General features: G+C 38.6%; 1 protein-coding gene across 1 annotated transcript in view; it reads left to right on the top strand.

The window, feature by feature from the left end:
* SLC44A4 (solute carrier family 44 member 4) overlaps positions 1–15,295 on the top strand; it is a 1,277,084-nt gene that overhangs the window by 990,684 nt on the left and 271,105 nt on the right. The window lies entirely within an intron of this gene.

Raw genomic sequence — 15,295 nt, 5'->3', positions numbered from 1 at the left:
CAAAATATTTTGGTTTCAACTGTTTGATGTAATGCATGTTTTTTTCTCTGGGATTAAATTCACCTGTGTTGTGCTTATAAGAACTGATTCATTCAAGGCTTGTCCATTATAGGAGATATCCGTCTACAAAGTTAAGACATAAGGCTGCACAAGTGCAGCTAATATCAAAACACATACTCACATACATGCAAGAGCTACCAGATAGCCGATTAACCTCCTACACACATTTTTTAAAAATCTAGACAGCAATAGAGAGTTTACAAGTTGATGGCATTATAGAATTTTTATTACTTAAGAAAAAATAGTGTGCTCATAGAAATACTTTTCCTTTAGTAAAATTACTTGCCAGTCACATGCTAAATGAAAGAGTATTCATTTTATGAATTTCAGCCTGACCTTTTAATATAGTTTGATTATAGACTCGTGTAACATATAAAAAAATCTATATTAATTACTGTTTACAGTCCAGACACTGGCCTAAACTATATGCGTCTTTCCCCACTGCAACCGGACAGCTTCCAATAAGATATGATTGTGTTCCTCATGCTCCAGTTGCCAGGCGTTCAAGCACAGCACCATAAAGAAAGACAGTAGGAGAGCAAAAACCTTCAGAGCTTTGTGTAGCTGAAGAGAGCATTCCTTCAGTTGGCCCCCAAAAAAGCTGATGATTGCCTAGGAATTTTCAAGAGCTGTGTAGATAAGTCCCCATTGGGGAAAACCTTCCACTAAATTTTATTTTATGAAGAAAGCTTGTGTTTTTCTGTGAAAATAATTGTGTTTAGATGGGAACCTGAGTGTGTTCAAGCTATCATTGCATTTCTAAGGGAGTTTATTTAACATTTGTTGACTGGGAAAATCCGAGTAGGACAGAACCTATTTTCAGTGGATGCCCGGGGAGGAATGCAGACACATATCTTTGGAATGTGGGAGGAAACCGGAGTATCTGGAGGAAACCCACATGAATGCAGGGAGGACTTGCAGATTCGGCACAGAAGGCACCCCAGCCAAGAATTGAATCAGAGAACCTCTTGTTGTGAGGCAACAATGTTGGATAAACAGCTTCTGTTCCACCCTTCTGCAGCTGAGGTGCTTAAAATGTGTGATGAAAGGGGAGAACTGATTCAAGGAGTCTCTCAGATTTTTCAGTCTTCCTTTTTCAAAACAAATAGTAATCTCCCCTTCTCTGTTCCCTTCTCCAATAAGCAATTTAATCAAGGAGCCAGCAAAGATGATTTTTAAAAGCAATGGAAAGGGGGCTGTAAAACGAAAGGGGCAACCTCTTATAATCAAGCACTTTCCTCTCAGTCAGCATGATTATCTGTCTATTCAGGCTCTTCCCCCTCTCCATGCATGTCTGTGGACTTCACCTCCAATTATTGCATTAAATTGTCTTAGACAACTGGATTCTAGAGGTAATCCAGAGGGGAGTCTCTGTTTAACAATCGAACAGAACTTTCATCAAACAGCCATTCATCGTACATAGACTGGCGAAAGTTCTCTATATTGAAAGGCCAAGCGATCATAAATAAATACATCAAACTATCATAGTTGGCCAATGTAAAGGAAGTGAAATGTACCTATTTATTGGTAACCTGGGGATAAGGAAAACTGTCCTTATCCCACTGTAGTGCAATCTTGGAGGTGGTATATGTAATTAGCTGGGGGTGTGGGAGGCGCAGTCCCCCACAAAAGTAGGGACTGGTGTTAACCAAATCCTCCTCTTGTTCATAGGTAGGTACTAGGCTATTGGCCCTAGGGCCTATGTAAGTCTAGCCAAAAAGGTAGCCTGGCTTTTCCTGTGTCCCTGTCGAGCAGAGCCACAGAAGTGATCCCCAGGGAGAATTTCCTATCTCCCATCCAATCATCAAGATTTTTCTTGAAGAGTGCTAATGAGGAGCTTTGTTTGATATAGATAGGTAGTTTTTTCCAGAGTATGGGAAGTCTCTGGAACAGGAATCTATCCCTCTGTGCCCCCCACACTCCAAGCTAATTCTATATACCAATTCCAAGATCGCACTACAGTGGGGAAAGAGCAGGTTACCTTATCCCTAGGTTACCAATAAGTAGGTACTACATTCTGTTCCCCTTAGGTTGGCCAACTATGACTGTTCAATGTAATTAATAATTTGGCCTTTTGATAAAGAGAACTTTCCCTGATCTTTGTATGATGAACAGCCATTAATGACCGTTTTATTTGATCATTAAACATAAACCCTCCCAGTGCAGGTACGTTTAGCAATGGGAATTCCTCCCCATTTCCAAGGAATTCCCTTTTGTCCAGAGAACCAGACTTTTCTATTTCCTCCCATCCTGCAACCTATAATGTCTCAGGGAGTCGTAGAATCTTTCTCCCAATTTTCTAGGCAAAGGTTTTTATTCAGGAATTTTTCTAGTTCACAAAACAGAAGGTTCCTGGAGGCCCATACTGAATCTTTGTTTTCTAAACCTTTTAGTTAAGAGTCTGAAGTTTAACAAGTTCTCTTTTCAGTCTCTTGTACCTTTGATTCCTGCTCTAGCTTTTATGGTAAAGCTGTATTGAAAGGATGCCTATCATTACACCCCCATTGCAGAGCATTCCAGTTGTTTCTTAATTTTTACTGTATCTGGCTTATGTTATCAGTTCTCCATTTTACCCTTTGGACTGCCTGTGGCACCAAGGTTATTAAAAAAATTACTAGCTTCTGCCATTGCTTTCTACAGACTTTGACATTCACATTTTTCCATGTTTAGATGTTTATGTTTTCTTTCAGACTCTCTTTTTATTTTCAGCTGTCAAAAGTCTTTAGCACCTGTTTAGGAATTTCTACTCCATATGGATTTTCAAATAAACTTTCAGAAGTTTTTTTTCTCATCTCTTTTCACAGAAAACAATTCTTGGGGTATTTGTTGGACTCTGCTCTGGGAAGAGTTTTTCTTCCTTCAGACAAAGTAGAATTGTTTCAACAAATCTTCCTGTGTTTCTCCAGCCAAAAACAAAAGTTATGTATGCACAATAATATAGATATGTTTTGTCTGTTTCCACCTTTCCTGAATGTATTGGTCTCTGATCCAACCTCAGATCTGGCTTTGGCCACTTCTAAGCTTTGGATCTGGTGCTCAGGCTCCTCCACCTACCCATGATCCCTTGTGTAATGAGTGAGCTACCTCAGAAAGAGTTTGCTCATTAATAAAAGGGAATTTAAAATTATAATGGTGTTCACAGACAACAGCTTACCTATCTTAAATATTGCTTGGCTGAGAAAGGAGAGTAAAAGTGAAAACATGACCTTCAGGAGCCAAGGCAAGGTCATCTCTGAATGGAAACGTTATAAGGAAAAATATGCATACAAAAGCTAAGGAGGTGGATTGTGGGAGGGTAGTTGAGGAAGGATAGAAACAACTCAGATTAATCGTTATGGTGAGTACCTAACGTTTGTATCTGATGTTGTGTCTTCCATCCATTCCTCAATGTAGGAACAGAGACCCCAGCTGTTTTCTCACATGGGAAGCCTTATGGGAGGATATTCCGGAGTACCACTGAACCAAAAGAGGCTGTATATCTGTATTGCAGATCAACTTTGGAGTGTGAGATTAAGGTATATGCTTTGGACCAGGTAGCTTCAGGGCATATGTCATCAATTGTCACATGAGAGAAGAAGGCTGTAGATAAAGCACAGATCTAGTAGAATGAACTTTTGGAGTTAAAGGAAGTGGCAATCCTCTTTCTTTATAGACAAAGGAAATGCAGTGTGACAACCAGTACAAAAGGGTGACTTTGGACACTGTTTTTCCCAATTTGGCTGTAGAGAAGGACACAAATAACTGCTAAGATTTTCTGAAAGCTTTTGTCACATGTAAATAAAAATGTAACTACAATATCTAGCAAATGCAAAGTATATTCATCTTTGCACAAAAAATTTGGGAATAACACTGGAAGATATATGGGCAGGTTAATGGATGATTCTGGAGCCAACTTGGGAAGAAAAGAGGGAATTGTTTTCAGGGACATTGTCCTTGTGGAAAATTAGGTAGGTTTTGAGGATAGGTGTGTAGCTCAGACATTTTCCTGGCAGAAGTGATGGCCACCAGAAATAGTCTTCATTGATAAAAACTTCAGAGCAACCCTTGCAGCAGGTTCTAAATGGGGCCCATTCAAAGCCTGTTACACGATAGTAATATCATGTGGAGGGACTGGAGCTCTAACTGGAAAACTTAGTGGTACCTCAAGAGGAAAACCTGTGAAAATTTGAGAGATGAAATGGGCATATGATTTTCCCATATGGAAAGAGGATACTGAAGCTAACTGTACCTTGAATGTGGAATAGCTAGCTTCACTTTGGGAAAGGTGTGTGAGAAAGTCCAAAATTGCTGGACAAGGGACTGAGAAAGGGTCAATATTTTTTTCCAATCCCCAAATAGAAAATCTTTTCCATTTGCTCTTATAAATTTTCCTAGTTGAGTATTTTTGGGAAGAGGACAAAATGTGGCCAACTGAAGATGAACATCTGGACTGTCTAACCATTATTGGAATTAGAGAAACCAAACAGTCAGTTTGAAGGACTGAATGTTTGGGTGGGTCAACCCTGATGGGTGAAACAGAAGACCTGGGTTTGAGCCCAGTACCCAGGGAGGGTGCAATAGATGAGTCTAGAGGAAAGGAAAATACTTGTCATGGTCAATAAGGGGATATAAGGATGACTGTGATATACATTACAGATGCTTTCAGAAGAAACTTTGGAATTAGGGGCATTGAGAGACAAACATAAATGGGGAGAGGGTACATTAGTGTCCCCCTGGGTGACTCCCCCTCTTGGGAAATTAGAGTGAAGAACTTGTTGCATTTGATATTGTGGGGAGATGTTAAGAAGTCCAAACAAGGTTGGCCCCATTGGCTGAAAATCTGCTCCATTACTAATGGATTGAGGGAACACTCATGAGGCAGTGGGACTTGACCTAATCATCCTGTCCACAAGTACACTGGATTTCCGCAGCATATGCATTGCTATTAGAAAGCAGTGATAAGCTATCACCCATTGCCATACTGTCATGACATCTCAACACAAAGGATAAGATCTAGTTCCTCCTTGTTTGTTGATATACTAATCAACTGCCATGTTGTATGTCTGTCTGAACAAATATCACACCCAAGGGCAGAGAGTCCTAAAAGGCCTGCAGGCTAAGAGGACTGCTCTCATCTCAAGTATATTGATGTGAAGACTGGCCTCTGTTTGGGACCATGTGCCATGGACTGTCTTTCTCAGATAATGACCCCCACCCCAGTTGGGAAGCATCTGTGGTCACTGTGCCGGGGGGGGGGTGAAAGGATCCCTGTAGAACATGCGGAGGTTCTAGCCACCACTGTATGTGAATTCTGCAGATGTTTATTAGCATCATTAGAAAAGACATAGACTGTTTCATGATTTACCATCAAACTGTCAAGAGTCAATTGAATAACTCTCATGTAAAATCTAGCTGCTGGCACCAATGCCATGGAACCTAAAATGTGAAGCATTAATCTCACTGATCATTTCTGGTGAGATAAGAGTCTTTGTGCTTGATGGTGAAGGGATGTAATTCTTGTTTGAGGGAGTTTTGCTATTTAAAATTATACATCTGAAAATGCTCCAATGAGGTCTAGACTGGACTGGCTGTAGTTTGGATGATTCTAGATTTACAGTAATCTCCAAGTCTATGCACAGTTAGAGTAAGGAGTCCATGGCTTGAATGAGTAGATTCCTGGAAGGTGCAGTGTAGAGCCAGTCATCCAAATAATGGAACACCTGGAAACTTTGCAGTCATAGACAAGCTGACACAACTGTTATATACTTGGTAAATACCAGGGGGTTGTATGGTAAAACCAAAGGGCAGAGCTCTGAATTGGTAATGATGGGCTCCCAGCTAAAAGTGAATATATTTCCTAGAACATTTATGTGGTAGTATGCATCCTGAAGATCTATCAAGCACATCCAATTATTCTTCCTCAACAGTGGAAGCATAGTTGACTTCATTGATGGGTGCACATTGAGTAACAGCTTAATTCTAACTCTCCCAGTTAAAAAAAGAAACTCAGAAGAGTGGGCCAGTGGACTTTTGTGTTTCTGGGTAAATTTCAATAACTGGCTAGTAAGTGCACTGCCTGGATGTCGGAAAGAAAGAAATACAGAGAACAAAACAGTGATGGAGTATATCAACTCAAACAACAAAAGGCTGGAATAAATGGAAGAAGCTTTAAATAGATACTCAGATGAGGTGATAAAACTGCCAAAATCAGAGAATGAAATGAGGAAAAGGCTGGCTGATTATGAAACTGCTCAAGAAGAAATGTTTAAAAAAAATAGAATTAGAGGACAGAGAGAGTACATAGGGAAAATCTGAGATTTTCAGCTGTACCAGAGAAGCTGGAAGGAACAAACTGTATTAATTTTATGAAAGCACAAATAAGCAACTGGACTGGTATTCCACAGCAGGAGTTAATTGAAAGAGCACATTGTGTGTATGCTCTCAACCTGGCTATGAGAAAACAACCTAGACCTTTATTGGTAAAGATGAAATCCTAGCAGCAGAAGGAGTTGAGTCTGACAAAACTGTGCAGAAAGACAAAGTGCTAAAAGTGGGAGACAGCGGAGTGTTTGTGGAGAATGATTACTCATCTTACACCAGGCAGAAGAGGAATAAATGTAATCCACTATTTAGGGAAAGTCGAGAAGCAGGCATGAGATTCAAACTGCTGTGCCAAGCTATCTTCAAAATATTCTTCCCTGGTGGGACAAAATCATTCTTTAATGAAGTACATGCTAAGGAGGAAATACAAAAGTTTGTCCAACAAAAAGTGAGTTGTGAAATGGAGGAAAATTCTGCTTCCTGTTCTTCTAGTAACTGACCAGAGAGAGATGGTGCCAGTGAAACCTTTTCCAATATTTCAACAGAAAATGCTGGAGCGAAGGAATGGAGCACAAGAGTTGACTAGAAGAATTGAGAGTAAGTTGGAAATTAAGCAGAGACAGGATATGGGAGATGGAAATGAACAGAAATAAAAACAGTACCATGGAAATTAAATAATTATATTTATGAACTATGACAGAACAAAAAAAATCTGGAAATATTGGACTTTTTTGGACTTGTAAACGACCCCAACATATATGCCCTATCTCATGTGTCATTAATGTGTGGAAAATACTTGGGGTTGGGGAAGAGGAGGAAGAAAGATAACTATAAGTAAAACCAACTTATTCTTAATAATACTATTTTTATAGTGTATGATTGTCTTTGCATACTATACAGTTTTCTCAGTAGTTTTCAAGTGTAATGGGGATACAGTTGTAAACAGTTGTTCCTTCCTTTTTTTTCTTTCTTTCTTCCTTCTTGTCTTTCTCTTTGTGCAGTTTTAATAAATGTAGGCACTGCAATGTAAAAAAAAAAAGTCTGGTTAAAAGAGCATGACAAAATAAAAAATCATGTGCTTTTTCTCATTTTTGCTTGGGGGAATGTCTGGATTAAAGTCCTTAGCTTGACCTGATAACACATTTTAAGAAATGGAAAAAGAAACATTAATATTAGGTTTTTTTCCTAGCAAATAAATGTATGCTTAGTGGCAATTCTTTATCTGATCCTCATGTCTCCGTGGAGACAAAATGATAGAGAGAAATTGGCTATAATCTGATAAAGAGAAATTGGCCAGGAGATAATGTTCTTTGAAAGCATTCAGGTGTTTTCTCATTTGGGAGAGCTATAAAGATAAGGCAAAACCAGACAGTACTTAGTAGAAACACAGACTGCACCATGCATCTTAGCATGTATAACCTTTCTTTTAGGATAATTCAAGTCTGTGTGTGCGGCTGTCAGTTTGGGACATTTGTTACTTTTAGGAGAGTAAAACTTCAGTGTTTGAAGATTACATCGTTTTGTGTGTTAGCATTAAGTTAATAGGTTTTAGGGGGTATTGGGGTGTTTTTTTGTTTGAGGGCTTTCAATAAAACAAAATAGTTTTGTAAGATGTGACATAGGCAAAAATTGATATGACAACAAATGACAGTATAAAAGTTCAACGTACTAAACAGTTTATGGGTGTAATACAAACACTGGAACTAGACATTTAACAAAAAGCTGTTTTTGTAAAAGGTGGGAATAATAACTTTTTAATACAATGATGCTTTCTATAATGTCTTTAAATGCCAGTGGTCTCACAGATACATACAAAAAAGAAAGAGTAGTAAACTATATAAAAAATGTAGAGTGCAAATTCGACGGAGTACCTTGAACAAAGGAAAAGTGGAATACTTATATTAATTGCAAGAGGAGCTCCAGTAATAATAGAGTAGGATAAAAAAATTAATGGTAGATTTGTTGTACTCAGGGGCTGCTGGCAAAGGGAAAAGATTACATTGGCATGTATTTATATTCCACCTAAAAGTGCTATAATGGAGCTTAAGAAACTTCAAGGAGAAATAATCATCTTTCAGCAAGGAATATTACTGAAATTTGATTTGCAGCAGTGAAGATGTGTCTGGGGGGCCCAGAAGGGAAAGTATAGCAAAGGAGGCTAGACTGTTGATGACATTTATGAAAATATTTGGCATGGAAGATGTGAATTCAGTACTAGTTCAGAGTGAATTTACATATTATTCCCCTAGATACAAAAACTGAGCTAGGCTAGTCAGAATTTACATATCACAGGAACATGTGGGCAGTGGAAATTATTCAGGAGCTATTAGAGAAAATATATCTAGGGAGTGGGATAAATTTAAAGCGCAGTTTAAAAGTTGGGTGGAAATAAAAGAAAGGGAGATGTGGTTAAGAAGGAACACGAATTATTTAGAGGGACTGAAAAATGTTGAAGTATTGCAGAATAGAGGGACTCTCAAAGAACAAGAGGAGCAACTGCAGAATGCTATACAGAAAATAAGGGATTACCTCAATATGCACAAGTTCAGAAAGATTGCCATTAAGCAACTGTTTTTTTGATAACTGTAGAGAACAAAAACATTTAGCACAATGACTCAGACAACAGAAAGTAGAAAGGGCTGTTGCCAAGCTTAGGGAGTCTATAACAATGAAGTTAATGAGATCCTGTAAAGGTATTAGAAATATTTTGGAAATTCTGTGAAAGTCTATATAAAGCAGAAACATATGGAAATCATGAAAGGGTACACATGGAAATGGTTATGGAAGAATTAAATATGCCAAGGTTAAAGGAAGATGAGGCTCAACTACTACCAGGACAGGAGGAGATGAGATAAAAATGGTGATGCATAACCAATCTAGAGGAAACTCCCAGGAATAAATGTTATTCTTGTGAAAGTTTGGAAGATAAGGAGGGAAAAAATGATCTGGAAGGTTTGTTTAACAGTGCATCCTGAAAGAAAGTGTCAGTTGTAATACCTAAAAAGGGTAAAAATCCATCAGATCCAGCTTTTCATACACTCCAATTTCAGTACTAGACCATGATTAGACAGTGCTGGACTATAATAGTTAAAAGAATGGCAAAAGTGATGCCACAATTGATATATATGGATCAGTGTGGTTTTGTGGAGGGGAGGGAAACTTTTGATAACATTAACAGTACCCTGATGATCCAGAGGCAAGCAGAATGTAAGAAAATACCACTGTTGTTGATGGGTCTTGATGCAGAAAAAGCATTTGACAGAGTAAGCTGGGACTTTATGAGCAGGGCAATGGCGACATTTGCATTCCCTGATAAAATTATAAGGTTGATTGAGGATATATGAGGGATCAGAGGTGAAAATTAAAGTGAGTAGGGTCCTCTCTGATAATTTCTACTTGAGCAGGGGAACCAGGCAAGGGTGTCATCTTTTCGCATTGATATTTGCATTATATTTAGAACCATTGACAAAGAAAATAAGGAACTCAGAAATTCAAGGATATAATTAGTATGGTAGGCAGGAAAAGCTGTCTCTGTTTGTAGATGATATTATTTTATACCTGACAAAACCAGAAAAAGACATTACAGTCTTATGGAACATTTTGAGACAGTTTAAAATCTTTTTGGGATACAAAATTAATGAAGCTAAAACCAAGGCAGTAGCAGTAAATTATGTACCCACACACGAATTGGTTCAGCAGTATCCATATTTGTGGGGAACTGATCAAATGAAGTATTTAGAAATATGGATTAAACATTCCACTGTGGCAGCTAAGGATACGTGCGAATGCACTAAACAAAAGATAATACAAAAAACGGAGAAATTGGAAGCTCTGATATACGGTATGGATAGTAAGATACAAGCAGTTAAAATGTTTTTAGTCCCTTTAGTCTTAAACATAGGCCAGGCATATTTTTATCAACCAGAGGAGAAGTTGTGGATAGCAGTTAGTAAAGAGCTGGAGGACTTTATCAGGGAGGGGAAGATGGTAGGAGTCAAATGAGAGATAAGATGATTTTTTCAATAGAACAAGGTGGATTGGGATTACCCGATTTGAAGGGGTAATTCAGAGCTACACATTTAAGGCTCCTATATATAGCAGAAGCAGAAACCTATAATTCAAAGTGATGAAGGGATGATGATGAAATGGGTAAGCTGAAGGAACAAGGAATAAAAGGAGAGACTGGAATTTTGGATGCAGATCTTTAAGGAGAGTAACAATAATCACACAGAATATCATGTTCATAAAGTAGCAGAAAGTATTCTAAGAATTTAGCCAATGTGAGAATGGAGAAAGGAGAATTCTGCCAATAATGATGACTGTAGTTAGGGATGCAGACAATAGGTAAGAGGGGCCTGGAATTTATTGGAGGAAAACTGGGAAAGGATCCAAGGTATTGGGAGAAAATAACTAGAGAGGGAAAGGTAATAGAATGGGAAGATGCCAAAAATGTATTTGGACTGTAGGTTAGAGATTGCCTTCCCTATCAAGGATTGATATCAGAATATAGGCAAAGAGAACTGAATAGGGGGTCCTAAACAAAAGACTAGTATTGGCATAGTTTTTAGTAGAATCTAGAACAGAAGCTGCCATTAAAAAAGGAATAATTAGTAGAGCATATAAAATATACTATAAGAATCAATCAAAGGATGTTAGAGAGGATTGCGAAGAGAGGTTGAATAAGCAATTCACAAAGAAAAAATTGGGGGGATATATGTATGTCTGCCAAATATGCAACAAAATCTGTAAGATGTAGGATTTTTGCCTGGAAATGTTTACATAGATATTTTTATACCTCCAAGGAGACTCTAGAGATTTTTTCCTCAGGTAGACAGTAAATGTTGGAGTTATGATGGGGAAGAAAGAGGCAATTTGGACCATATTTTCTTGGAGTGCAGTAAGTTGGCAGCCTTTAAAGATTCCCTGCAGACTACACTGTCAGAGATACTGGATGAGCAAATTGGTGTAACTAAGGAAATGATTATTTTTTTCTGAGCTATAATACATAATTGGAATTGCCTAGACATAGTAAGGCCTTGTTGAATCTAATTAGGGTGGCTGCCAAAAAAGAAATTACTAGAAAATGGAAATCAAAGTGTAAACCAACTGTGCTAGAATTGAATATAATAACAGAGATAAAAAAATAGAATTGGGATCTTTAAAAAGGGTAGGAGAAAATTACATAGGAAAACATATATGAATTGTGGGAACAGTTCATATACAGGAGGAATGAGGTTTAAAATAAGACAGGCCTTGAGTGAGCTATGTAATGTTTGACTGACAATGATTGGGTAGATGATAAGTGATGTGTAATGTTTGCAAGTGGGATTATGTCAGTATGGTTTGTGATGTAAAATGCTTACTGCTGGGATTGTCAGTATGGTTTGTTTTAATTTATATAAATGTATGATTACCTATGTCATAACTGATCATTTAATAAAGATGTTTCTTGTTTAAAAAAAATGGGGGCAGAATGGACCGAACCATGAACATTAGGAATTTTGTTTCGGAAACTAGTTCAAGTGACTTAGGACCAAACAGGCCCTCAACCCCTGTTTTTCTTTGACATTAAAAGGAATCTTGAGTAAATTCCAGATCCTCTATGATCTGCAAGGACCTTTTGGATGACTCAATTTCTTATAAGCTTCCTTATTTCTGAAGCAACAACTTCCCTTTGTGAGGGTGGAACATCGGGAATTCTTTTGTGGTACAAATGAAGAGTGTGGAAGGGAATGAAATAGCCTCTGGTTATGATACTCTGCACCCATTTGTCTTGAGTGATGGATATCCAGGTTGCTGGGTGCAGGAATAAGTGCCCTGTGACTAGCTCTGGAGTGTGACAGTCGACTAACTGTTCAGGAGCACACTAGAAGGGCTTTTATGAGAAAAGATCCTTGAAGCCTTGGTTTTGCAGGGCACCTCTGCCCCCTGAGAAACATCTATTAGAAAAGTTCTCCCAAATTCTATTTCCTCACTTCTGGAGAAGGTCCTTTGAGGAATAGAGAATTTGATCCCTATGGCAGGTATGGACTTAACATCCTTCTCACTTCTTGAGATAGTACCTTTAACTGGGACCAAACAGAGTTGATTCATCATATGGGCATTGATGAATTGCATAGCCACATCCAGGCATGCCCTCTTATGAAAATGCCTGTACCGGCTGCTCCTGATGCACCCATTGTAGCATTAGCAATAAGGTGCATAGAGGTATTAGATAGTGACTGTAGGATAGCCAGCTGTGAATCGGCGGACTTCCTTTAATCCGCAGTCAAGGTTCCTGGGAGAGAATTGGTGATTTCCTTTGTCAAATCTCTGTGGAAATGAATGACATATGCCAAGTAATTAAGCACTTTCACTGACAAAATAGATGAAGGGTAGACACACTTCCCAAATCTGTCCAATGCATTGAACTCCTTATGTGGTGGATGGACAGAGAAATTTTCTTCCACAAGCTTCTTCTTAGTGGCTGCCACCGCTACCATAACATCTACCTCGCGGGATCCTTGCTCCAATGGAGACTGTCCTTGGTAGCAACCAGAAATTTGTTGGTCTTTTTGGGGATAGGCTCAGCAGTGTCCATTTTCTGCCTTGCTTCTTGTTGGCTGGGGGAACCAGCCAACAAAGGAGGTGGGCCAGAACCATAAGCCTCAAGAAAAACTGATTTCTCCAGAGAAGGCAATTGGGAGGACCAACCACCTTTCTGTTTGAGGAGTTCTAAAATCTCTCCCAATGTGACGTTATCAACCATCACAGATGCTTCAGACCTGCCAGAGGCAGCAGATTTAAAAGGATTAAAAGTACAAGTTCTGTGGGATCATGTACACTGACAGAGGCATATAAACATCAGAGAGATGTTATCAGTGTTTTGAAGGCAATCATCTCTGGAAGAGGTGCCAGAAGTTGCTGAAGGCTGGGGGTGGGGTAGTGGGCACTTAATGTAAAAAGGAACATTTATTTATTGATTTGATTGATTTAGTATCTACTACCATAAAAGAAACAGACAACAGAATCTGAAATATGTACATGCCTATCAAGGCATGTCGAACGTGTGCTTTACTGTAATATAAACGTGAGAAAAAATATTACTTTTTCAATAATATTATTTTTGGTTCTTAGTTCATATGAACAAACCAGTGATATGACTGAGATGCATACTGTTTGTCAGGTTGAAAAAAATATAAAATGTACGTTTTTGTGAAACAAATAGCAAAACTAAAGCATCCAAATGATCACATTAGACTATTGGTGGGACATATCAATAAAGGAATATCTCTCTGTTGTTGTTGTGTCTTTCGGCTTTATCTGGTTAGGGGTCACCACAGCAGAACTCTGGTCCGCTAATGATTGGTAGTTGATTTTTACGTGCCGAGTTACCAGCCCTGACGCACAACCTTCAACGAAGGTACGCCCATTCACGCATGTCTGCATGCAGATGACGCTCTAGCTGAGAATCAATCCGGACAGTGTCTTACTGTGAGGTGACAACACTACCACAGCACCACCACCGCAGCTTCAAACACACAAAATATTACAGCAATTTATTCAGAATTCTATATCATGATCTGCAGCTACAAAATGCACTTAGACGGCAGGTCCAGCTGTAAAGACAGACATACAGTTATCTTCTTGTAATGCAGTTTACTGAAAATTAGTCTAAAATATGGGGGTGCAAGTTGAGTGACAAAAATGATGCATCTGCACCTCTGTAAAGAATTTTTTTGTTGTAATTATTGTACTCTGAGTACCGGATAAAAGTTAATGTATTATATCAACAATGAAAACACGAGTGTAATGCAAAATGCCAGACTTTTTCAGTAAAGTGTCATGAACTAAAGCCACTGAGACCAGTCTTTGAAAGGTTATATCTCTGTAAGATTTCATTATAGAACTTTCATGTACAGACAACAGAGATGTCAGTTATGAAACGCACTAAAATCACACAGGTCAAACCTCAGAGCTTTTTAGTATAATACACTTCAACATTTAACCCCATAGCTTTAGCTGCTTGAAAACCTGACATTGTAGCACAGCATACTACACCTATACAGAGAAGGTTTACTTCAAATATATTAATAACTCAATAAAGAAGTATCTTAGCACATTTAGTGTACTGAGCTGAAGTTCACCACAGTACCCACAATGAGAACTTAGTATAATGCAAGTATTACACTTAAAGTAAAGGTACATGAACTAAGCCAAAAGCTATATGTCTGTCTGCATTTCACATTGTTGCAAAACTTTGAGGTAATATTTGATTATTTTACAAAACACACTTTGGATGGCAATTCTAGACAGAGAGCTTCCAGTGCAGCATACATCTGAACTTGCTTCCACAGCTTTAACTGCTTGAAAATGTGGCATTGTAGCCACAGCATGTTACAACTAAAACAGGTATTTTTTCTGGAATTTCTATAGTATTTTCACTTCTGAGATACAGTGTACTTTGTATACATAAAAAAAAAAAAGTAATGTCTTTCAGCTTTTTCCCAGTTAGGGGATACCACAGCGGCATTCCAGTCAGCTAATGATTGGCAGTGGATTTTTACAGTGCCGAGGTGCCAGCCGACACCCAACCTTGAAAGAAAGCACACCCATTCATGCTCGCACCTACCTGCATGTCTTTACCGTCACTCGACCTCGGGGAGGACATGCAGACTCCACATAGAAGGCGCTCCAGCTGAGAATCGAACGGGCGAACCTCTTGCTGTGAGGCGACAACACTAGTCGCTGCACCACTGCGGCCTGTACACATATATTCTATATATTAGTTTTACTCAGCCTTTTCTGCATAGGCCAAATCACCCTTGGGTGGAAACAAATCATAGTACTAGTCAGTAACAACAAAAGTATTCTGAAACTGTGGCTTTACTAGCTGTATATGAGACACCATATCTCAGATTCCTAAAGTTGGCTCATAATACAAAAGTTATGAGGC

This window comes from Protopterus annectens, chromosome 9.part0, assembly GCF_019279795.1.
Source record: "Protopterus annectens isolate FY-2018-M chromosome 9.part0, PAN1.0, whole genome shotgun sequence".
Classification (NCBI taxonomy): Eukaryota; Metazoa; Chordata; order Ceratodontiformes; family Protopteridae; genus Protopterus; species Protopterus annectens.
This window is presented reverse-complemented; position numbering and strand designations above follow the sequence as displayed.